General features: G+C 43.2%; 1 pseudogene; it reads left to right on the forward strand.

Annotated features, from left to right (window-relative positions):
• Positions 1 to 235: 235 nt before the first annotated feature.
• The window catches only part of LOC147732946 (small nuclear ribonucleoprotein F pseudogene), a 54,681-nt pseudogene continuing 29,314 nt past the window's right edge, over positions 236 to 25,602 (forward strand).

The raw sequence follows: 25,602 nt of genomic DNA on the forward strand, positions 1-25,602 counted from the left end.
TCGGGAGACAGCGGCGCTCAGGGACACGGCTCCTCTCCTCGCCCCAGAACCCTCAACCAGCGGCTGATCTCACTGGGGGGCTCCGTAGCTGTCGGAAGCTGTCAACACCTGAACGGAGAGAGGTGGAGAGAAGAGGGGACCACGTCCTGGGCCATTAATTATTCAGCAAATGAGGCCAGGTCAGTCTCGGCTCCACAGGCCACTGGAGGAATGGGGGCGGACCCAGGGAACAACCATGTGGCAGGGAGTAGAAAACGATGGGAGAGCGCCAGAAGAGATCACCTTGCCCAATGCCGTTGGGGAGATCACAGTTCCCCAAGGCCCTCCGCACTGCCCAGTCCACAAGGCTGATGCCAGACAGAAGCTCCCCGTCCGTAAGTGCATGCGGGCCAAGGTGTGGGACGAGGGTCCATGGTTTAGCCAGGTGGGACCTGCAATCCAGCGGGCAGGGGTGGAGAGAACCCACAGCAACTGCGCTCACTCGGGGGGTGTCTCTGTGCCTGTTCGTGCAGCGATGATGGGGATGAGAAGGAGTAGGCAAAGGTGGGGGACCTGTTGTCAGCCTGAGAGGAGCAGGGGGGCTTGGCAATATGGCAGCCGATTTCCAGGCTCCACCCCAACCACCCAGGAACGTGCTCAAAGGTCCTCAGATGTGTCTCTGCCGGGGGTCCGTGCAGCTTACAGCGGGACTCCTTCAGATCTTGGCCCCAGGGAAGTCCCTGCGCTGTCTCCTCTTCAGATAGCCCCACCACTGTATGGGATGTGCCAGGAGAAGTAAGTTTGTCAAGTGTGGGCCCCCAGGCCGGTCCCTCGCATACCAAAGTACAGGGGGGTAGGTCGAGACCACAGAAGCAACTGGAGGAGTCATGCCAGGTGCTGCGGAGTCAGCGGGTTAAGGGATGGAAACTCTGAGCTGGCGGGTACCCCAGGACAGAGGCGCTACTTGTCCTTAATAGGCCACAGCGAAGGCCTCTACCTCGTGGCCCAGGCCCCTCAAGGAGGCCGCCCCCGGCAGGGGGTGACGAAACAGGCCTCCCAAATGCAGGATGCAGCCAGCAGGGTCACGCCAGGACTGCAGTGCAAGTAAGAGGAGTGTGGGCCTGTGAGGGGGGCCAGGATCTCTGCTGTCAGCCCCCGCACCACTACCTGACAAGGTCGCTGAACCTCGAGTCGTCCCCACTCACCGGCACCTGGCCACAAGTTGTAGGTTGGACTCCGTCGGAAGGATCAGCGGGACCGCCCCATCCAGTGCACTCCCACCGCCGACGTAGAGGACATGGGGGAGAGCTCAACCACAGAGGAACGTCAGCGAACCAGGGCCTCGGCCAGCCCTCGAAGAGGGCTGCAGACAGAGGGTGGTGCATCGACAGTAGCCCCACGGGCAATGACCCAGCAGTCACTGCTGGTCTTTGGCAGTGGCCACCGCCATCTTACAGCCTAGGAGCCCTGGGAAGAGAAGGACCAAAACCAGGCTCCGGGGGCCCCGAATCGCCAATCAAGCAGTCCAGAGTGGCCCCCTCAGCATAGGGGACCACCAAAGGCAGGTAGGAAGAACGGATGACTGCCGCTGATGAGAGGATGCAAGGCGGATGACGGAGGGGTCCAGAGCACTCTTAGAGTGTGACCGCCATCTTGACGCCTCAAGCCACACCCCAGCATAGGGTACTTTTAATACAGACAGTGGCTGTCTTCAGATTGCAGCACTGCATGTCTGTGTACTTAAAAACTCCACTTACTAAATTGCAGAGGAAATATAACATAGCAATTAGAATCATCTTCTGAGAAAACCTGAACACAAGTCCATGGCAGGAAGGAACTGATCTGGTTTAGAGTTAGTCAACAAATCCACTGGAGACTGCTAATACTGATGTGGAAAGTGTTCAGCAGTGGCGGCTGCTCTATACTCAAAGCAGTGGGCCAACACAAATGCATACAGGAGTGAGGGGAGAATAATAAATAACAAAACACTTACCTACCACTGCGTTCTCAGTGCTTCTCTTTTTACGCTGGGCACACTGCACAGGCTCCCAGGTGCCAATAACGCCACTGCTCTGCTGCTGGGAACACCAGCAGGAGAGCAGTGCCGTAATTGGCTGTGATTGGCTTGAGTGGGCTGAACTAACGCTCTCTCAGGCTACTGGGAGCCTGTACCTTTTTTCCACCCAGCTGTGCAACACAGCTGGGTGGAGAAATGTAAGTGCGCATGTCAGTTTGGCCATCCCAAGCCTCCTGCCCAAACCGACATGGGTACTTACAGTGCACAACTCTCCTCCACCCTGCAGCTCAGTGATGCTTCATCAGGATGGTCCCGCCCTAAGGCTGGCAATTGGCTACGCAAGAAAAATAAAATGATAATAAACTGGTTTTATTATCATTTTATTTTTCATTGGGGCAACACTCCTACGCCATAACGGAGGAGCCGTCCCTGGAGTTCAAATCACCCAGCCCAGAATATCAAGCCAAAATATTCCCTACTAGAGTCCCCATCAGAAATCTGCTTTCAAAGGGCTCATTACAAGATCTCCCGATTTAGATGTGGTGGTACTGAGGGGTTGGAATCTCTGAATGTGTAGGGGAGCGGTGGGGGAGGTGGGTGCATTTACTGATCCCCCAATTGCGAAGGAAAAGACCAGGCAGGTGTTGGATGTAGCAGCTGCCTACAGTCCCGGGAGCACTGCATGAGACTCTGGGGATAGCGGTGTCTCCACATCTGGCTTTACCAAGTCTGGTGTTTGCAGAACTGGTAATTCCAGCTCCAGAATGACCCAGAGTGGCCCCCCCTTCCCCCCCTAGGTATACCATTCAGAGACATTAGTAACAAGGGCCAAGTCTGAACTCCGAATTGCCATTGATGAGATATTTTAAATCCTGTTTACAGAGCAAATCCTTAAAGGTGCATTGAATCAAGTTTTGGAACCCATGCCCTAAAGCTGTTAGGTATGAATCCATTTGTATATGTTTTAAATCCCCTTGGAAGCTGAACTACAATTTAACTTTCTGATTTATTGCAACTCTATTTTACTATATGCCTTTAATAAAATTATATTTCTTTTTTATTTGTGTGCTTAGCGTATTGCTTGGTTTAAATTTCTTTTTTGACTCGTTTTTTTGTGTGTTCTCGATATCGCCGAGCTATGAAAAGCTGCTTTCTATGGTATTTTCGTGTGTATTATAAATAATTAAAACAACAAGCAGGTGTTTCCTGGCTGTGTGCGGCCAGGCATGTCGTCTTCTGTTCCTATTCAATGGCCTGCTGGGAGCATGTGGCAACACACCGTTCTGAAAGAAGTGCTGGCAAAGAGTATTGAAGGGCTTCGCGGAGATATGATGACTTTATAATTAGCTAAACACGCGTAAGGAATTGCATGTATTTGCATTATGTAAATGACTCTCTAACTACAGTATTGTGTAAATAAAGCATCAACCTTCTGAGGGCAGATACTTTAAAAATTAAAATGCAAAAAAAATAGTCCAGGAACCATGATGCATTACAGTAGCAAGGCTATCGAATCCAGACTCATAGAAGGCAAACACTGGAATGAAAGGGAGACGTGCGGCTTTAGGGCCGCTGCGGCCGACTTTGGAACTGGGGAATCAGGCTCGAGTGTCGGAGTTGGCTCAATATTCTGTGATTTGGGGTAAATCACTTAGGGGCATGTTAACAAGGTCCAGAGATAACTATCGATGGCCCCACATAGCGATAGAAATATTATCGCCGGCTATCTCTGAAAATTATCGCCATGATAACACTATATTTACAATGCATAGCGCTATGGCGATAATATTTCAGCGATAGCGGTGTTTACCATCGAACATCGCTGGTTTTCCAGCGATGTTCCATGGAAAACAGCGATAACATTGCTGATACGACCCTGTGGTCGTATCAGCTCAATCCACCTACCATTATTAGTATGCCTTAGTCTGGAATTTAACAGACGTTAAATTCCACATTAAGGCTGAGGTAGCACGATTTTTTTATCGCTGCACCTTCTTGTTAATTTTGCGAAGCTGCCTTTGCGATATTTTCATGTGTTGTTTTCACAGCCACGCCTTCTTTGCATCTCAATAGCGTTGCAAGGCGAGGCTGTGAAAAACGGGCTCTACATCAAGGAAACACGCGCTAGCGTGTCCTTGACGATAATGTGATATAATTATCACCACTTATCGCCCGAAAACAGACGCTAAAGCGGCGATAATTATATCACCAGGCCTTGCTAACATGCCCCTTAATTTCCATGTGGCTAAGAAATGAACTGACCGTGTGTAATGTAAGTGGTCAGATGCCTAGGAAGGTGGACTTTCTCTCTAACTCACTTCTGTGTATGTGTATATCTTAATTTGTAATGTACACATTGATAATGTTAGGCAACGTGGGGCTTTGAGTTAGAAACAAATCGGAAATAAAATTCAAAGTTGCTCCAAACAAGGGCCCCCAAAATATTTCTTGCCTGGGGCCTCCACAATTCGTAAGACAGTGCTGTGTTAAGTGCTCCAATGTCCTTGGGGCGAGCTCGAGCTATATAAAACGATATAAAACTGCAAAAAAAAACGGTTCTTCAGATTGTTGAATTAAAGTGCAAAAGATATGCCCAGATACGGACACACTTTATTATTATGCACCTCATTTCGAGGCCCAACTAGCCTGAACATGCCTAGGGGTGCTTGTGTTCACATGCAGAGGACACATGTCTAGTAGTTCGTGGTGGACTACCAACATTGATTTGCATATGTATCCATCCCACCCCATCACTTATGGAACGAAATACAGTTTTTTTTTACATTAAGTTTAAAATGTTATTGTTGCAAAATAAGTAAATATGTTTGATCCATACTGTGGGGCTCAATTAGCTTAAAGTTGGTGGAGTTGAATGAACCCCATAGTTCCTCCCACTGGCTGTAAGTCTTATTAGTTTTTTCTCATTGACCATGTAACCTAGAGTAATTTGAGACATATTCACATAATTTCTACATAAGAAAATGAAATGTACACAATAAAAAAGCAAAACAAGCATGGAAATGCAATAGGTCTCGGATTTATTTGAGTTAGAGCTAAAGGCATTGTAAATGGAAATGTCTTTTAGCCATGTGTTATAGAGTGTATGCATGTGGTGTGTAGTGGAATTATGGGGGTTGGATTGGAATTGTTAGTTGTGGAATTGTGTGGTGTGAAATTGTGTGGCGTGGAATGTATTTGTGTAGTGAAATGATGTGGCATGAGAGACAGACACACACATGGAAACATACACACAGAGACGCACAGTCAGTCACGCACACAAAGAGACTGACACACGTATAGAGACGCACACACAGACAGAGACAAACATAGAAACAAAGATGCACACAGCAGAGAAGAGACGTACTTACATTGACAAATGCACATATAGAGACGCACACACAGAGATAGAGTCGCACACACAGAAAAATACACGCAGATAGAGACCCGCACACCAAGACAGAGATGTGCACCGAGAGACAGAAAAACAATGCCTTTTATTCATTTACTTTGGTGTATAAACAAGCACTTTGTACTTATAGTCCATGCTTATGAGAAGCAAGGCTGGCAGTCTCTTTTGCTGCCAGCCTTGCTCATCGTAACCAAGGACTTTACTTTCAAAGTGCGTGTTTATGCACCGATTGCAGGTTTTAAAAAAAAAATGAATAAAAGGCCTTGTCATTTACAATGCCAATAGCTCAAACTTGGTACTCCATGCATCAGTATATAGTACTTCTACAAATAGCAAACAACATACATCCACTCCACTACAAGTAAAAAACATAGGTCCAAAACAATATAATTTACAACGCAAATAGCTCGAACTTTCACAAATACAAGACAGATTGGATTGCAAATGCTTGTTTTTAAGTAGTAGTTGGAGGAAGCAACACAGGAGAGTGGAAGCAACATGGGAGGCCTGGAGTAACACTGGGGCACACATGAGTGAAGAAGAAGAAATGGGCAAGAGACCAATGTAGAGTGGGCGGGAGAGAAGCATACCGGCAAGAAGCCAACTGGGGAGTACAGGGGTGAGGAGGAAATTCAAAGGGCAACAGAGGAGGACAAGGGGAAGCAACACGGAGGGCAGAGTTGGGATGGAGGAGCAACAAGCAAGACAGCAACATGGTGTGGGGGGGAGAATCAAACAGGCAAAAAAGAAACAGAGGGAAGTACAGGAGGGCAACCAGAATGGGGTAGGAAAAAGCACAGGAGCAACAAAGAGCAACACAGAGTGGGGAAAAACACTCTTGTGGCATGGGTAACAGTAAAGAAAAAAGTAATGGTTGAAAACCAAGCAGTGGAAGAATAGAAGCCAGAAATATCAGGCTACAGTCACAAGCATTATTGCTTATGGCCCAGGGTCAAGTTCCCACACAAACCGCTACATAGAGTGGTGCTTACTGATCCCAGTTATTGTTATGATCAAAAGCCCCGTGTATGAATTTGTGAGGCATAGTATTCTATTTCACAGGTATTTGGCCCACCTTTTATAAAGGGGCCTTAACTCTTGGCACCTCCCCCTTAGAGACCACTCACCATTGTCATCCTATTCAAAGCAGTGAATATAACACATATATTTAAAACTTTGACACTTACCAGCTGCGATTTGGTGGGCTGCTAAATTCCTATTTTACGACACTTTGTCCTGCTTCCAAAACAAGAATAATGTATATACGTACCACCAGGCTGGCTGTAATCTAGAGGCCACGAAGGGATACACATCTTACACTGTATTGGACAGAATGAGATTTCGGTTTCAGGAAGCTGCCAAGCGACTTTCTTGACCAAAATTACAGAGAAGATGGGAGAAGCAATTGAAAGTCCAGATGATATGCACTTCTCTCTATTTGTGATGATAAAATGTAATCACCAAAATGCATCTGCCAACGTATACAATGGAAATACTGGCCGCTGCTTGACTAAACTATACTAAAAATACAGAAAATCTCAATGAACAGCACTATAAGCACCAGAAAACCTTCTACAACGGTGTGGTCAATAATTATTTCTCACGAATATATTTTAAGCTTAGTGCTTCGAAGCTGCGAACAATTGCCTTTTTGTTTTATAGAAGTATAACCATGCTACTATCGTGTTTTACAAATAACCGAATCTGCCAGGTCTCCCAGAAATAGATGCATAAACGAGATGTCTGTTTGCAAGTACCTCACCTGAATCTGACTTCTCTGGAACGTCCTGCCACACACCCGGAAGCCGGTAACTTCCAACCTGGCACAAACAATGCAGCATCATAAACATAACTGCAAGGGGGACAAAGGGGTAACGTGAGTGACACACAAGCACATTAATCATTACTGGTTGCTGTAAAGTGATGGCGGGGCCGTCAGTGACCACAGACGAAGATCCTGTAATGTCATCACTGTACAGTATGTACACCGCAATCTCATCAGTGGCCTATTGCACACTCGTAACTACATCATATAATGCGCACATGTAATTACTACAGACACCATGATGCACGCACATAATGTCATCACAGTGCATGCATGTAATTTCTTCACTGCCCATAAGGCACGCTTGCTATTTCATTGTGCACGCCAGTAATGTCAACATGGGGTATGCACCAAAACCCCCAACTGCGTCCACCCAGGTGCACAGCAACCCGTAGGATGCCAAACCTACCCCCACACACTGCCCCACTGCAAACAGGCGTGCCGGACTATAGGAAACATGGCGCCAGAGGAAAACAGCATGACCACCCGTGGCAGAACGACACGGAGCCCAAACACCCTTAGACGTGGTAGGCATACTGCAGGAAACACTAACCCAACGCAGCTGCACCGCAGGCCACAGGGAACCAGAACACCGGAAGAGACCCACGCAGCCTCCGACCCCACAGACACACCCGTTCACAACCTAAGGCAGCAGCCGAGGAGACACAGCATCCCTGCACACCAGGACATGTCCCCAAGCCAGCATCGGGCAAGCACGTCCACAAGAACACCGGAGCAAAAAAAAACAAGTGAGAAGCTGTATCAGTTTTCACCCAGGGAGGGGCGGGGGTGTGTGCCAGGCCATGTCCAAGCCTGCCCGCATTAAATGAGGCCTATCTGCTTTCTGCATGGCTCCTTTCCAAGCTGCAGCGTCTCTTCTTAGATGTTTTCAATCTATAATAATGTGTTTTTAATGAGTTCTGACCTCATCTTGTTTCTTGATAAGAAATCCGTATTGATTGTTCTGCTGTAGCTTGAAGGCTGCACCAGCAGTAAGCTTGTTTGATGGTGACGTCACGGCAGAGTATGGCCAGCAGGGACGGCTGTTTACAACCAGGAAGCACACTCAAAGTTATCGCGAAAGCGATCGCCATTGAAAACAACAACAAAAAACGCCTGCCAGGCTTGCGCGCGCCACTGCAGGCATATGTCTTCAATTATCACGCCTGTGTCGGCATGATAATTGAAGACATATGGACTTTGGTGCACGTAACAGATACCAATAGGCCACAGGCGGAGCTACGCGACCGCCCATGGCCTATTGCGTGTTCTGTTTTAAAAATACACGCACACATAGGCCAATGAAAATGGACCTAGGAAATAATACGCACGAGCTGCGTGGAATTTCCAGGTCCATTTTCAAAGCCCCCGAGAAAAGGACTCTGGCTCAGTGTACGCTAGGCCGAGACCTAAGAATGGAAAACGTAAACTATGAGGCCACCAAAGCCCAGCTCAAAGGGAGCGGGGGAGGCAAACCCGCAACTGGTGTCATTTAAATTACCTATCGTCCATCGTCCTTGTCCCAGTCCTCACATAGTTGAAGAGTCCTACCTCCCACACAGGCCTTTATCCAAGCAAAGTGGAAAAAATACATTAGTTCTCTTTCTATCAATACTGTTAGACATTAATATACTTCCCACTTCCCCCTAACCCCTATTTTTCACGTCCTGTCTCCAACAGGTCATCAAGCTTGTTATGTGAAGGTTTGGATTTTTACAGATTTTCATTGTTATTTACTTACTGTCTTCACACACCATCTTGCTGAGCAGTTGGCACAGTTTGAGCACCTTTACCTGTGCACTCCCCACTCTTGTGTGACTGGAGCAGGGAGAAGGGGTGGGCACATAACAGGCCTAAGGAGAATGGGGCTGAGGTGCTCCCACCTCGGTTGGGTGCTATTCTGTAGAGTACGACCGGGTGTACACTGGCTTGATTTGTTTGAAGCCAGACTTCTTGTGAGACAACAACTGGTCTCCAGGCAATATTTAAAACAGAAAAGATGCGTGTTTACGCTGTACGCAGCTCATCAGTATTGCACGTGTCGCTATGTAGCCTAAGAAAGCCTCTTCAAAGCGCAACAATCCTGAGCATCCTGGCCCTCCTTTGGAAGAGGAGGTTCTTCAAATTTCCAGGGGAGACCTTGATGAAGCAGATAGTGGTTCCTGGATTAAATGGGCCTGCTGCTAAAAGGGCTGGAGCAGAAGTCTGGCTCAAAAAGGTGCTATATGCATCTGTAAGAGATGTTGTCTCACATTAGGGAAATGCTTAGGTTTTGAGCAAACACAACTTCCCCCTGCTGATATTTTATAACTCCTTGAAGTGATAAGAAATATAATCATCAAAGAGTGGAAAAACATGGGATTACAGCGCTTTCTTCAAAAAAGTACTCCATTGAAAACTTTGAGGAACAGTTTGCATAAACTCCCAAAGTTAACACAATATTGTCTTCGATGAATTCTACATCATCACTGGTGACACAGGATGCAACCTAGTCATATGTGGTTGAAAGAGAAGTACAGAAGTCTCTAAAGAGAGTATTTGCTGCTGCCAATTTTTCCATAAGAGCAAACGTATGCAGGTTATGCAACACAAGTCCTCTTGAAAGATTTCCAATATCTGTATGACTGTTTGCCATAGGGTGCAACTGTGTTCCAGTGGTGCCTAATACGGAACTCATGGCTCATTTTTTATCGGACATCTTGTTCGATAATCTGTGGTCAGCTGCTTCCTCAGCAGGAGCAGCAGTTCAGGGAAAGGCTGTGGGTGAAACCACGGAATCTGGATGTAGGACAAAGATCTCCAGTCCAGAAGTTACCATTTATAGGGCCTAAATTGTTCGGCAAGTAATTGAATGGCATGGTGCAGAAATCCACGGATGAGAAAAAAATATTGAAACATTAGTTCTTTTCAGGGAAGAAATCCTTAATTCAGACGCAAATGATACAGACTCAAAGGGAGAGTAAGCGTCCTTCATTGCACAGCTCGAGGTGTGGGGGATGTGGAGGGCGGCACGTTGGCAAACAAATCCCGACAATAGCCCTCTCAATCTCAGGATCAATAACAATGACTACATGGAGGTGGGAGGAAGGCTGAAGGGTTTTCTTCCTCAATGGTCAGAGGTGATTTGGGAGGCATAGGTTCTGTAAATCATAAAGGAATATTACCTAATTAAATTAAGGGAACATACCCCGCAAAATGGTTCAAATGTACAATGTTGCCGAAAGATCTATTGAAAAGTGAATCAATCTTACAAGTCATTCAAGATCCAATCAGCAACGGTGCACTGGTGCAAGTTCCAAAAATAACTGAAAACCCAGGATTTTTATTTCTTACTGTTTTTGGTGCCAAAACAAGATGGAACCTTCAGACGAGTCCTCAATTTCAAGAAGCTAAACACATTTATTTCTCTAGAGACCTTCAAAAAGGTTACTCTCCAAAGCATAATTCCTTTGATTTAAAATGGCAATTTCTTGGCAACCCTGGATCTACAAAATGTCTAGTTCCATGTCCTGATTCACATACAATCGAAAAAATACCTGAGATTTTCAAGTCTAGACAACCATTACCAATTTCAAGCACTCTGTTTGGGCTTTGCACTTCTTCCAGGGTGTTCGCAAAGGTACTAGCACCAGTGGTCGGGGAATTACAATTGTGCATTTTGGTCTTGTCATCAGCCAGAAGAAGACAAATCTGGTTAACATGCAACAAGTTTAATTTAGTAAGGGCAGTCTTCCACACAGAAATGGTTATGGCCTTTCTTCCACAGAAAATACTCTTTGTCGCCTGCTGGGGCACCAGCAGGCTCCAGCTCGGACTTGGTTGAGATTCCAGGGAATCTTGGAAGCAGCCACTACAGTCTTCCCATGCTCTCGTTTTCACATGAAACATTTGGTTAATCACCTGAGTTACTGGGACCAGGGATCTCAAGATTTTGAGGTTTTGGTTCCAGTTCTTCCCCAGATGGTGCCAGATTTTCAGTGGTGGTTAGTGACATCAATCTAGTGAAAGAAACCCCTTTTTATCTACTCCCACCCCATCACACCCCACTTCAAGCAACTCAACTGGCTCCCCAAACAGAAGAGAAATCAACTCAGGTTGCTGACCCACACATACAACGATTAAAGACACAAATGGTCCCTATAGAGGAAGTGTAGCCCTTAACTTCCACAGCAATCGTTTCTTAAGGAACTATTCCTACAAGTAATGTTTATTTGCAAATTCAATGCATTTATTTTCATTACAACAATTTAATATTTCAAAATCAAGTAATCTCAAATATTGAGTTAAGGTGCTCCTATATTGTGATGGTGGAGTGAAAAGTGATAAAGTGAGCTGGTGCTGTATACAATACTATATACATGTGACTGACAGGGATAGTGTGATGTTATGTAAGACACTTGTTTTACGAGTGTCACAATCCACAATCAAATTAAAAACAGTCCACATTTGTAAATTGTCGATGTTTCGACCCGCAATGCCAAATGAATCAGAAAAGGGTCATTGTCAGGACAGTGGATTAAAGGAGACACCTAGAGAAAAGAAAGAATCATGTGTAAGAATTCCAGATGTTGTATATCATGAATGCTGTGCTTTTGACATTGGGGTATATGAGATACCAGAAGATTTATGGCAGCAGCCCTACAATCCTAATGAGAGTTTAACTCAATGACTATATCATTCATTCAGCTTGCACTAACAATAACAAGCTGTCAAGAGAGAGAGAAACTATTTATTACAATCTTGAATAGCGTCAATGCAGCAAGAAAACAAGAATTGACTATTTCGATAAATTCTTTCCATAGAGGTAAGTGTCTGATTGAAAAGAAGGTTGAATAGAGTTTTCCACACGCTAAATAATAGACGTGTCGTCTATAAGGATTCAAGACAAAGGGCATCAAAAGACTTATATAAGGGGTCAACAATATGATAAACATAAATTAACCTTACTAAGCCATAGGGATCTTGTCAGAACACAAGATTTGTAATAATAAATGTTCACATGCGATTACCAAACACTCCCCAGATTTGGGGTAAGAGGAGTTGTAGGCAACCAATTAGATGTGCAAAAGGAGGGTGGGACAATAGCGAAATTCTACCTCTCCTTGTTGAAGCAACATCAAAAAATCAAAAATGTGGAAAGAAAGCAGATCTCTCCTGTACTAAAGTCACTGGTATGAATCGCAAGAAAGGGGTTATGTAAATGATTTCCACCGGTTACAACAGTTACAAAAAAACTATAGACATCGGCAACGTTGTGCAACCCTTTCTGAAGAGTTGCTTGAGGAAATAACTCAATAAAGACAACAGAACAGCCAGGGCCACCAATTACCATGTTCAAACTGTTAGTGCGATTTTGCATCTTCTTTATGTACGCAACACAACATAAATTCTTCACTGTATTCCATCTTATCAACCCACCTAAAATGAGAGGCTACCTATTAGATAAATCTAACAGAGCAAACAATTTGATTATAGAACAGAGGGCTTTCACCATAGAATGTTTTAACAAAACCTGGGCAAATTCACCAGGGATCCAAAATGTGCATTCACACAGATTGGTGTTTCTAAAATGAAATAAAACAAACATTTAGAGCAACACAAAGAAGCGTGGCAGCAACAATCTAGCCTCACCACTGAAGAATCTACTCACTCAAGTAGTGTGCCATACCGGATTGAAATCGGAACTAGTAGCGTAGCGCAAAACTGTGCCATCGGCTAAATAGATCACTCCGGGAGCACGTAACATGCAAGAGGATGAGGCTGCATGACCACCGTCAATGAAGTGTGTCACATTCCAAGGATCGCTTGGAATATAATTAACTTCTTGTTTCAATTGATATTAAGTAAAGAAATACTGCTCTTACAAAGACATTGGGACCAGCATGGTCTCCAGGCATTTCGAAAGCCCTGGATGGGGTTGGCATGATTTGGTCTATAATTCGACCCACTTTGTGCAATATTTTAAAAGGGTGAAAAACAAAAGCCATAATTGATTGCAAGTAAAAAAGAGCGATTAGAGAAGCATTGGCCAAATGTGTGTGTTGAAAGAACGGCTGAAGTCACATGATGACTATCAAAATACATCCTTTAATATCGGAGTATGATTTGGAAACCTTGTTGTGATTGCAAGAAAATATATATCCTGTGTCTTGGTTCATAAAGTTGCGCACACAAAAGCAACTCGTCAATGTTAAAAAACATGTCAATATCAAAACAATATCACAGTATTAAGACAACAGTTGAATCAGCAGCTTGACTTAATATTTGATATTACTTGATTAAGAAAATAATAAATTGATGACATGAAAATAAATGCATTGAATGTGTAAATAAAGTTTACTTGTAGGAATGGTTCCTTAAGACATTATTGCTGCGGAAGTCATGGGCTACACTTCCCCCATAGGGACTATTTGTGTCTTTAATCAGTATTCTACCCAGGTTCTTGGGTTACTGGGTGCCCCCCCTTTTTCTCAAAATATTTGACCCACACATACAAGGTCCAATACAACCAAGGACTCGCCTACGATAACTACTGCCTGAACCTCCACCAACCATTGCAAAGACTATGCTCCGCCTCCCTCTCACTTGCCCATACTTCCTGCATCTCCTCAAGCAGAACTGGAAATCTCAAACGGCCTCCCCACACATCTCTAGATTATCACCTCACTTCCGGAATTCCAAATAGCCCTCAAGACCTGGCTGTTCAAATAAGCCTCAGGGACCTGCAAGCACCAGAATTCCCTATCTGGTGATTAGCCACACTTTATAAACCCTGTTTGATTAATTGATCTTTCCAAGTTGAATAGTTATAAAAAAAACACAGGGATTCTTTTCAGTGAGGGTGCACTGGGAGCGCTGATTCTATTGTACCTTTTCAGAGTGCCAAATTTTTAAGGTACGGGTTCCTTAAAGGTTTAGCTCCAGTCACCTTAGCAGATCAGTTGGAGGCAAATAGAGCCTTCAGAGGTCCTTCTGACAAACCTTAAAATATGTCACCCTTGGTTAACCGTCTTCTTAAAAAGTTTTAGGGCCAGATGGCTATAGGAATGAATGGATATTGCATGCGCAATAGTTACTCACAAATTGCGTAAGGGTGCCAAAAGGACACACTGTTGCACCCCTGAAATATGCATGTGTGCACATGTGGCACACATACATGCCATAAGGGCATATATGTGTCCCACATGGCACTTAGAAAAATTCAAACAAAGTGCATTTTTCTAGGAATTTGCAACTGAAAGTTGGTGGTAATGTGCGATTCCTTAATGCTAATTTGCAATTAGCATTTAGGGAATCACAAATTGCGATTCCCTAACTGCGTTCGCAATTTAGGTAATTGCAAATAATTGTGATTACCCATATTGTGAATTCAAAATGTTTCATACATTGCCAAACACATTTTTGCGTTGATACATCTGGCCCTTAGACTTAGAAGCTTAGCTCATCACAATCTGGTGCTGGCATGGAATTTATCAGTAGTTTTGAAGGGCCTACAATAACCCCCATTTGAAAATTTGGACCAGGCTAAGATTCAGTGATTGTCATCAAAAGTAGCTTTTTTATTGGCAATTACTTCTGCTAGGAGGTTGGATGAGTTATCAGTCTTAGGGCCAGATGTAGGTCGGCAAATACCGGTCGGTAACGGCCGATTTCGGCCGTTACCGACCAGTATTTGCTAATGGAGATGAAGGGGCCTTAAAACATACAGAATCGGTATATTTACCGATTCGGTAAATTTACCGATTCTGTAAAATACCAAATTGGTAAATTTACCGAATCGGTAAATACAGATGTAGGTGGCACTGGAAACAGTGCCACAGGCCATTACCGATTCGTTATTTACCATGTAATCCTATTACATGGTAAATAACGAATTCCAGTGTGCATGCACATCTGTGCATGTATACCTGTGCCATGTGGCACACAGACATGCCCTAAGGGCATGTATGTGTGTCACATGGCACACAAGCCAGTAACAGGGGTGCAACAGGGTGTCAAAGTGACACCCTGTCCCCCTTGTAAAATCGGTAATTTTACTGATTCTGTAATTACCGAATCAGTAATTTGCTATTGAATCCTATGGGCTTCAAGGCCCATAGCAATCAATGGCAAATACCGATTCGGTAATTACCGAATCGGTAATTACCGAATCTTACAGATTCGGTATTTTTACCGAATATTTTACCTACATAGCAATTACCGAATAGTAAATACCGAATCGGTAAAATTCGGTATTTACCATTCGGTAATTTGCTATTACCTACATCTAGGCCTTAGTTGTTTCTCACCTTACCTGAGATTTTTTTCCCTGGCACAATGGCTCTAAAACCAGACCCTAAATTTATCCTGAATATTCACTCCAGATATCATGTTCTCATGAACTAATCCTTATGATATTGCAATCAGTTATAACATTCCTTCTTTCTTAGATGTGAGAAGATGTTTCCTAAAATATTTAGAGAGGGCAAAATGTTTTTAGAGTGTCCAATTGGTTGTTTGTCTCCTTTGGTGCAGCCAAAAAGTCTCAACTCCTACCTTAACTAGGTGCATGAAGGAGGCCATAATGCAGGCTTAGAGGTCAGCAAACACTGAGCCCCCATTGGGCGTGTAAGTCCAATCCACTAGATCGATATCAGCTTCATGGACCAAGTTATGGCATCTTTCCAGAGATTTGCTGGGTGGCCATCTGGTACACTCCACAGACCTTTGTTAACCATTATTTCCTAAAACAATATTGTGACTGGAATTTTGGTTCAGCTATCATCAATACAGCAATTAAATAATTGTTGTATATAAAATGTTAAATGTTCTTTTCCGTTTAAGCATATAATTAGTGTTGGTGCAAATCATTATGCTTATAATATCCACAACTATGTGAGGACTGGGATGAGGAGGGCAAAGAATGGGAAATGAAATAATTACTCACTTTGTATCACTAAGCGTAATTTTGCAGTTTTTTCTGATTATGTCTCCAACTTTTGACATGTCACGTTCAGTTAATCGTTTCATCTTCACCTGAACCCCCAAAGAAAAAAATCACTTGGGAGAAAAGATACTCCCCAAAGACTATGGGGCCGATTCCAATCTCGGTCGGTAGGGCACCGAATCGAGTAGCGGACACGATTCGGAGGCTGAATTTCCATCCGAGTTGTACATGGGTCCGGACGTCGCAGTACGATGCGAACAAGCGCAAAATCTCCATCCGAATAGTTTCCGGGTCCTAACTGCTCCGTACGACTCAGCCACAGGCAAACCGTGGCGCGCAATGGAGACGTTTCACGACCGAGCTAGTACGATGCTCGATTCGGACAGCCGGATCGAGTCGGAGCATCCGCCTCGCAATAACTCCCGAAGTTGGACTTCAGGGGTCCACGTGTCAGGATCCCTCTAGTTAGGGTTCAGAAACACCGACCCCGACGCAAGGGTTTCACATCCTTGAGGTGGAAGAAAAGGCACCTGATATCCACCCTGATGTTCAATGCTTTAAGAATATACAGAACTCAGCAGGAAACCCATCATGGTGGAGCAGAACGGACGCAGCCATTACAGGTCAGCGGTCTAGTGTCTGCTCAGCGCGTGAGCATAAATGCGAACAAGGTGCGCGTTCGTAATTCGAACTGCGCACTTCAACTGTGTTCCGGCGGACAGAGCACGTCAGCCCGGAGCTCCGTGCCGGAATCGGAATCGAAAGTTCAGAAACCTTGCCACAGTCTTTCCGAAAATAGCCACAGTGTTTCCGAAGCAGCCAAGTATCGCATGTGCAACGAGGGACGCCTCTCCAGCTGACTCGAGAAGAAGAAGAATCCAGTCAGGCTTGTTTGTTTATTTTTTCCATTAAGTGGAAATAACTGAGAAACTCTTAGTTAAAGCTTCCAGCTAATTTTTTCTTGAATAAGTACTTTGAAACGAAAACTGTGACATTCAGAATTTGATATTGTCCTCAGTCTTTGGTTCTATATTGTTACCTAGTCAAGGAACCCGCAGAAGCGCAGTTGAACTTATAAGCTCCCTCACGCTACAAATCAGGTAATGAGTGGAAGGAAAATCTAAAAGAGTTTAGAAGTTACACGTACTAGTTTCTAAGGGGTAAATTCATGTAAATCTGTTTTTTCCTTGCAGCAACGAAGTAGCCAGAGGGAGTTGATAACAGCAATTAAAAATACAAGAGAGAAGCAAAGGCCTAAAACTTTAGGGGTAATTGTTAATTTAAAGTGTAAAGTTTTCAGACTAAGTTATTTCCAGAAATGTGTGTCCTATAATATATTGTTTTGTTCAGGTACAGCTAAGAAGACGCCCCGACCAACGACAGAGGGATCGTCATCCGATTCCACTGAGGCCATCTCTCTTTTTGTCTCTCCACTTCCCCTTTCCCCCCGTTTTAGACGTTACCTAGAATTATAAACACTCGGGTGGCGTCTGAGGCGGAGGGGCATTGGGTACATCGTCGGCTCCTGTGGATGTATCAGGCACCTTGACACCACGTCGGAGCCCCTGTTACCCGCAGCCTTACGACTTGGACACAGGGGGACACCCATGGGTCTCTCCAACACAGGCATGTACAGTGCGGTAGGCCCTGACACATACCCACTGTAGGGGGCGCACTTGTACGAGACGTACCTATTCAGTTAATGGGAGCTCATGTACGCGTTGTACCACTGGCTCCCATTGACTTCTATGGGAGTTCGACCGAACCGAGTCCGGCAGCATACGCCGCATTGTAGTCCCTCGGTCGTACTGCAGGAGTCCGGCTTGGTCGGAAACCATTTCGGATCCGGATCGGTCGGAGATGTTTCCGACTAGGATCGGAATCGGCCCCTTAGTGTTGGTCATGTCTGTGTGTCAGATTCTTATTTTTCAGGAACCAGAACAAGATGACAAATCACTAAGAATTGAGATTATCACATCATTAGGGACTACCTGTATGTAAGAGTACAAGTGTGCATGAGAGGTGAGTGCACAAAAAGGGGTCACAATCCTAACGAAAGCCTTGGACCCCTATTAAGCCCTTGATAGACTGAACTATGTTGACCATAGGGACAGTCATTAATTATCCACAAAGTCTTACCATCCCTGTTATTAATATTCCTGGGAGGAATATAATATAAATCATGGCCACTGTAATTTCTGACAGAGTTGTTTAATCTTTTTGATCCCATCTTTCTGTTGTTTGCTGTGTAGCATTTACCGCCACCAAGTACTCCCTGTCACAACAGGCAGCCCATCCATGCCTCTAAAAACTGTCAGGTAGATGTGACAACCCAATGAAGAAGCATGCCTCTTAGGGTGGTGAGTGAGGGTTTGTCATTTGTTTTTTATAAGACTCCACCAAACTCTCATGTTTTCATTTCTGGTAATTTACACCAAGAAATTCTCCTTGGTTAAAATCAACCAACCATGTAACGTTTTCTGTTGAGTTATTTCATATAGGCGGGGGATATCCCAGACAACCCTTCCTTCTTTTTCCCTCTGGAAGTATTTTACATATTATATAAGACAAAACAAGGCATATAGCAGATACCTCAATTTAGCTGTCAATTCCCACTATGCTTGTCTGTAGCTGGAACATTAATAAGATGAAGGGCGTAAAGGACACTTGGGGCCCCATTAGCATGGTGGGCAAACTTTGTCCACCCGCCATACCCTCGGGAACCGGGACCGCCCACTGAGGGTGCGGGGTCCCGCACTCCCGATTTGCATGCACACGCCACACTGGCGGGTGCATAGAGCATCTACAACATTGCAGCAGGTGGTGCAAGGAGAATCGCCCGCCTCAATGCCACAGAGGCAGGTTGTGCGTTTCAATGCACAAAGTGACAGGCACCGTGCGGTGCCTGCCACGTAGTTCATTGAAAGGGTACGCCCCATGTGCACACCCCACCCCCCCGGAGACAGTCCCTGGGGGCCCGCAACGGGCCCCCCAAGCAGACTCAGCATGCCTTTCCGTGGCGGCAATGCCACCACGGAAAGGCATTTCCAAGGTCACATTCTGATATGGCTGGCGGTGTCTTTCAGACACCACCACCATATTGAACCCTTTTCAGCCTGGTCGACATGTCGACCGGGCGGAAAAGCGGCGGACGGTCTTCCAGTCTGCCGCAGACCCCCAGCCATTGTGATATGGCGGGGGTCATTTCTGCAAGGATGGCGGGCAGATCGCACCCGCCGGGCCGGCGGGGACCACCGCCGGCCCTTTGGGGGCGATCCACCCGCCATCCTAATAGGGCCCTAAGTAATGTGGAGAAATTTGGAAAGGCCTTGTAAAGGGGTGCTGGTGAGAGGAGGGCACTAGTGCGAGGAAACCAACAAAGGAGGGAAGAGTCGTTAATCTGCTCCCTTATAAATGAGAGGGCTATCTCTCATCCACCCACCATTCCACATAGCTATTCCTGCAGCTCTTCTCTGAAATTGCTTGTTCACAAGGCAGTTGTGTGCCATCCTTTGGTATTTTGGTTAAAATTATGCATTCATTATGCGTGTAACCTAGCCTTCTTTCTCTTTCAAGGCTGTGAGGGTTCGCGCCGCTGTGTCTACCCATTTTGCTAAATCTTTTCTACACTGTTGCAACATTAGGGGATCACAACTTTTCCATTGCATGGCTATCAGCCTCTTAGCTAACAAATGTGCTAGATTGTGAACCTAGTTGCCTCACTGGTCTTTTAAGACCTCAATAATACTCCCAATAAACAAGCTATTAAAGCTTTCTGCCCATATGTTGTATAATAGCAGACCAATGAAGTGTCACACTCAGACATGACCAGCTCATGTGTAAGAGATCAGCACTTCCCACCTTACAGCAAGGGCAGGCATCCGAAGATGTCTGCAATTTTCTATTAATCCTAAGGGGACATAGATAAGAGCAACGCAGTACATGATGTATTAGTTGGAGTCGGGCATTTCTAGATGGAACCATGGGAAAACCTACACTCCACTGCCAGCTGAGAGAGTGTCTTGTTTAGCTTGTGTGCTCGGATAATCACTCCATGTCTCTCGAATCACATGTAATAATGCATTATTGTTCAGGACTTGTCCCAGGGGGGTGAGAATTAGTGCTTTAAGCTTTGAAGCTTGGGCATTTTCCCATCTTCATATAGATCACTTATATGTACAACTTTGGCTCTTCTCCACATCTTCCCTGCTAATGTACTAAACCCTGGTAAAGACCACAATGGTAATTGAGGAGCATAGGGACCCTTTACTGCAGTTCGGGCCAGCATTCTTTTTCAACAATATTTAGCCACTTTAACTAATCTTGTCAATGTTTTAGCTCTTTGAAGTGGTTCATGTAAATGCTTCAATATAATTCCCCAAGCACATGCCGCTCCCAAACACTTAAGCTCAACATTATTTTTTTCTACCACCCTCTTTGTCAACCATTGGGCCTGGCTACCACATAAAATAACTCAAAGTCAGAATCCCCATGTTCACCCTCCAATGCTGGCATCTGTAACTTCTTGAATGAATATCTATGTTTTCCTCTGCTCCAAACTGAATAGAAAAAAATCCCATTCAGCGCAAAGAAAATGGACTTGGCAAAAAGACAGGCAAAGAGAGTGCTATCCTTTCCTTTGGTGACAGTGGGAGTTTTTTCTAGAATTTAACTGATTGCTAGATGCCCTTCATCATTTTTATTACATTAACCTCCATTAAGTCACCTTGAGAGTAATGTCCCTGGATTCCCAGATACCTAAAAGTCGCGAACTCCCACATTATCGCCAATGGGGTGAGTTGATCCTTTTTTTCTTGTGTGAGGGTCCATATTAGGTATGTACAAGTCATTGTTAGCCTGTAAGCCTGATATTTCCACAAACCAATTCAACCTGTTCAAAGCCAAGGGTACCGACAAAGGAGTTATCTTGAAAATTCAAAGGTACATTGTCCGCATACAATGAAATCATATGTGTTCCTATTCCCACTTTGATTCCCCACTAATTACTCAGCTTCCAGAATTACACTGCGAATGGCAAAGCGCAACGGGGACAGTGGGCAGCCCTGTCTTGCCATTATAATTTGGGTAAAGCCTGGATTCTAGTCCCCGAGTCACTATATAAAAACCTAATCCATTTCGGTGCACAAACAGAATATCGAGTTTAAAATGTTGATATTCACAAATATCGAGTTTTAAATATCGTGATTCAGAAATATCGACAGGAAGAATATCGCGGTCAAGAATATCGACTTGCAGGTAAGAAATATTGTTTTTAGAACTATCAAAGTTCTTAATATCGTTTGCAAAAATATAGTTGTTTAAAATATCGATGTTTTAATTAGTTATGTATTTTATTATGTATTTTAAAAGTATTTTTTGTATAAGAATTTGTTTTGTCTTTTTAATATATGTGTTAAATTTTTGATAGTTATTAAATGTATTTTAATTAAATTTTGCGTTTTTAAGTTCTGTTGCGGGTTGTGGGTTTATAGGGGAATAGGGTGGGAAATAATTTAATTATAATAAATTAATGATTATTTTTATGTATAAGTATTTATTTAATTAAGATTTTATAGTGTTAATTGTGGGAACTCATTTATTATTAATTAATTAATTGGCAATTATGTTAATTGTGTCATTTTCTTCGGAGCGGGTTGTGGGTTTAGGGGTGAATAGGGTGGGAAGTAATGTAATAATAATAAATGTATTAAAAAAATCTTTATTCATATTTATTTAATTTAGATCTTATAGTGTTAATTGTGGGAGTTATTTTATTATTTAATATTTGTTAATTGTTTGGTAATTATTAATTAATTAATTTGTAATTAATTATGTTACTTGTGTCATTTTTGTAGGAGGGGTGGTGGGGTTTATAGGAGAATAGAGTGGGAAGTAATTTATTTATAATTAATTAATATTTGTTTGTTAATTAATGCTAAATAATTAATTAAAAATAAAATATGCAATTATGTAATTTTTGATGTAAGTTGTGGGGTTTATAGTGGTAAAAGGTGGGAAGTAAATTCTTTTAACTTAATTACATACATTGTTAATTGATTTTAATTTATTAATGTGAAATTAGTTATGGAAATTGTGTAATGAGTTTTAGGTGTGGGTTGTGGTGTTTATTGGGGTAGAGGGTGGAATGTAATTTATGTTTAAATGATTAATAATTAGTTGATTATTAATATTAATTTATCAATTGATAAATATTTATGGCAAGTGTTTATTGTTATTTTGTGTGTGTTTTGTTTTATAGGGGTAATGTTTGGGGCGTAAATTAATTTTAATTTGTTAAAAAAAATATTTTTAATAATATTTGTTTAATTGATAAATAATTATGTTGATAATGGAGGTACATTTAAAAAATAATTTAAATGTGGATTGTGAACTCCTTGAAGTGTTAAGAAATATAATTATCAAAAAGTGGAAAAACATGGAATACAGCGCTTTCTTCAAAAAAGTTCTCCATTGAAAACTTTGAGGAACAGTTTGCATAGACTCCCAAAGTTAACAAAATACTGTCTTCGATGAATTCTACATCATCACTGGTGACACAGGATGCAACCTAGTCATATGTGGTTGAAAGAGAAGTACAGAAGTCTCTAAAGAGAGTATTTGCTGCTGCCAATTTTTCCATAAGAGCAAACGTATGCAGGATATGCAAGCCAAGTCCTCTTGAAAGACTTCCAATGTCTGTATGACTGTTTGCTATAGGGTGCAACTGTGTTCCAGTGGTGCCTAATACGGATCTCATGGCTCATTTTTTATGGGACATCTTGTTCGATAATCTGCGGTCAGCGGCTTCCTCAGCAGGAGCAGCAGTTCAGGAAAAGGCTGTGGGTGAAACCACGGAATCTGGATGTAGGACAAAGATCTCCAGTCCAGAAGTTACTATTTATAGGGTCTAAATTGTTCGTCAAGTAATTGAATGGCATGGTGCAGAAATCCACGGATGAGAAAAAAATATTGAAACATTAGTTCTTTTCAGGGAAGAAATCCTTAATTCAGAACAAGCAAATGATACAGACTCAAAGGGAGAGTAAGCGTCCTTCATTGCACAGCTCGAGGTGTGGGGGATGTGGAGGGCGGCACGTTGGCAAACAAATCCCGACAATAGCCCTCTCAATCTCAGGATCAACAACAATGACTACATGGAGGTGGGAGGAAGGCTGAAGGGTTTTCTTCCTCAATGGTCAGAGGTGATTTGGGATGCCTAGGTTCTGTAAATCATAAAGGAATATTACCTCATTAAATTAAAGGAACATCCCCCCGCAAAGTGGTTCAAATGTACAATGTTGCCGAAAGATCTATTGAAAAGTGAATCAATCTTACAAGTCATTCAAGATCCAATGAGCAACGGTGCACTGGTGCAAGTTCCAAAAATAACTGAAAACCCATGCATTTTATTTCTTACTGTTTTTGGTACCAAAACAAGATGGAACCTTCCGACGAGTCCTCAATTTCAAGAAGCTAAACACATTTATTTCTCTAGAGACCTTCAAAAACGTTACTCTCCAAAGCATAATTCCTTTGATTTAAAGTGGCAATTTCTTGGCAACCCTGGATCTCAAAATGTCTAGTTCCATGTCCTGATTCACATGCAATCCAAAAAATACCTGAGATTTTCAATTCTAGACAACCATTACCAATTTCAAGCACTCTGTTTGGGCTTTGCACTTCTTCCAGGGTGTTCACAAAGGTACTAGCACCAGTGGTCGGGGAATTACAATTGAGCATTTTGGTCTTATCATCAGCCAGAAGAAGACACATCTGGTAAACAAGCAACAAGTCTAATTTATAAGGGCAGTCTTCCACACAGAAATGGATGTGGCCTTTGTTCCACATAAAATACTCTATGTCGCCTGCTGGGGCACCAGCAGGCTCCAGCTCGGACTTGGTTGAGATTCCAGGGAATCATGGAAGCAGCCACTACAGTCTTCCCATGCTCTCGTTTTCACATGAAACATTTGGTTAATCACCTGAGTTACTGGGATCAGGGATCTCAAGATTTTGAGGTTATTGTTCCAGTTCTTCCCCAGATGGTGCCAGATTTTCAGTGGTGGTTAGTGACATCCATCTAGTGAAAGAAACCCCTTTTATCTTCTCCCTCCCCATCACACCCCACTTCAAGCAACTCAAATGGCTCCCCAAACAGAAGAGAAATCAACTCAGGTTGCTGACCCACACATACAACGATTAAAGACACAAATGGTCCCTATGGAGGAAGTGTAGCCCTTGACTTCCACAGCAATAGTTTCTTAAGGAACTATTCCTACAAGTAAGGTTCATTTGCAAATTCAATGCATTTATTTTCATTACAACAATTTATTATTTTCAAAATCAAGTAATCTCAAATATTGAGTCAAGGTGCTCCTATATTGTGATGGTGGAGTGAAAAGTGATAAAGTGAGCTGGTGCTATATACAATACTATATACATGTGACTGACAGGGATAGTGTGATGTTATTTAACACACTTGTTTTTCGAGTGTCACAATCCACAATCAAATTAAAAACAGTCCACATTTGTAAATTGTCGACGTTTCGACCCGCAATGCCAAATGAATCAGAAAAGGGTCATCGTCAGGACAGTAGATTAAAGGAGACACCTAGAGTAAAGAAAGAATCATGTGTAAGAATTCCAGATGTTGTATATCATGAATGCTGTATTTTGGCATTGGGGTATATGAGATACCAGAAGATTTATGGCAGCAGCCCTACAATCCTAATGAGAGTTTAACTCAATGAGTATATCATTCATTCAGCTTGCACTAACAATAACAAGCTGTCAAGAGAGAAACTATTTATTACAATCTTGAATAGCGCCAAAGCAGCAAGAAATCAAGAATTGACTATTTCGATAGATTCTTTCCATGGAGGTAAGTGTCTGATTGAAAAGAAGGTTGAATAGAGTTTTCCACACGCCAAATAATAGACGTGTAGTCTATAAGGATTCAAGACAAAGGGCATCAAAAGACTTATATAAGGGGTCAACAATGTATATGATAAACATAAATCATCCTTACTAAGCCTTAGGGATCTTGTCAGAACACAAGATTTGTAATAATAAATGTTCACATGCGATTACAAAACACTCCCCAGATTTGGGGTAAGAGGAGTTGTAGGCAACCAATTAGATGTGCAAAAGGAGGGTGGGACAATAGCGAAATTCTACCTCTCCTTGTTGAAGCAACATCAAAAAATCAAAAATGTGGAAAGAAAACAGATCTCTCCTGTACTAAAGTCACTGGTATGAATCGCAAGAAAGGGGTTATGTAAATGATTTCCACCGGTTACAACAGTTACAAAAAAACTATAGACATCGGCAACGTTGTGCAACCCTTTCTGAAGAGTTGCTTGAGGAAATAACTCAATAAAGACAACAGAACAGCCAGGGCCACCAATTACCATGTTCAAACTGTTAGTGCGATTTTGCATCTTCTT

Source organism: Lissotriton vulgaris, chromosome 2_1, assembly GCF_964263255.1.
Source record: "Lissotriton vulgaris chromosome 2_1, aLisVul1.2, whole genome shotgun sequence".
Lineage (NCBI taxonomy): Eukaryota > Metazoa > Chordata > Amphibia > Caudata > Salamandridae > Lissotriton > Lissotriton vulgaris.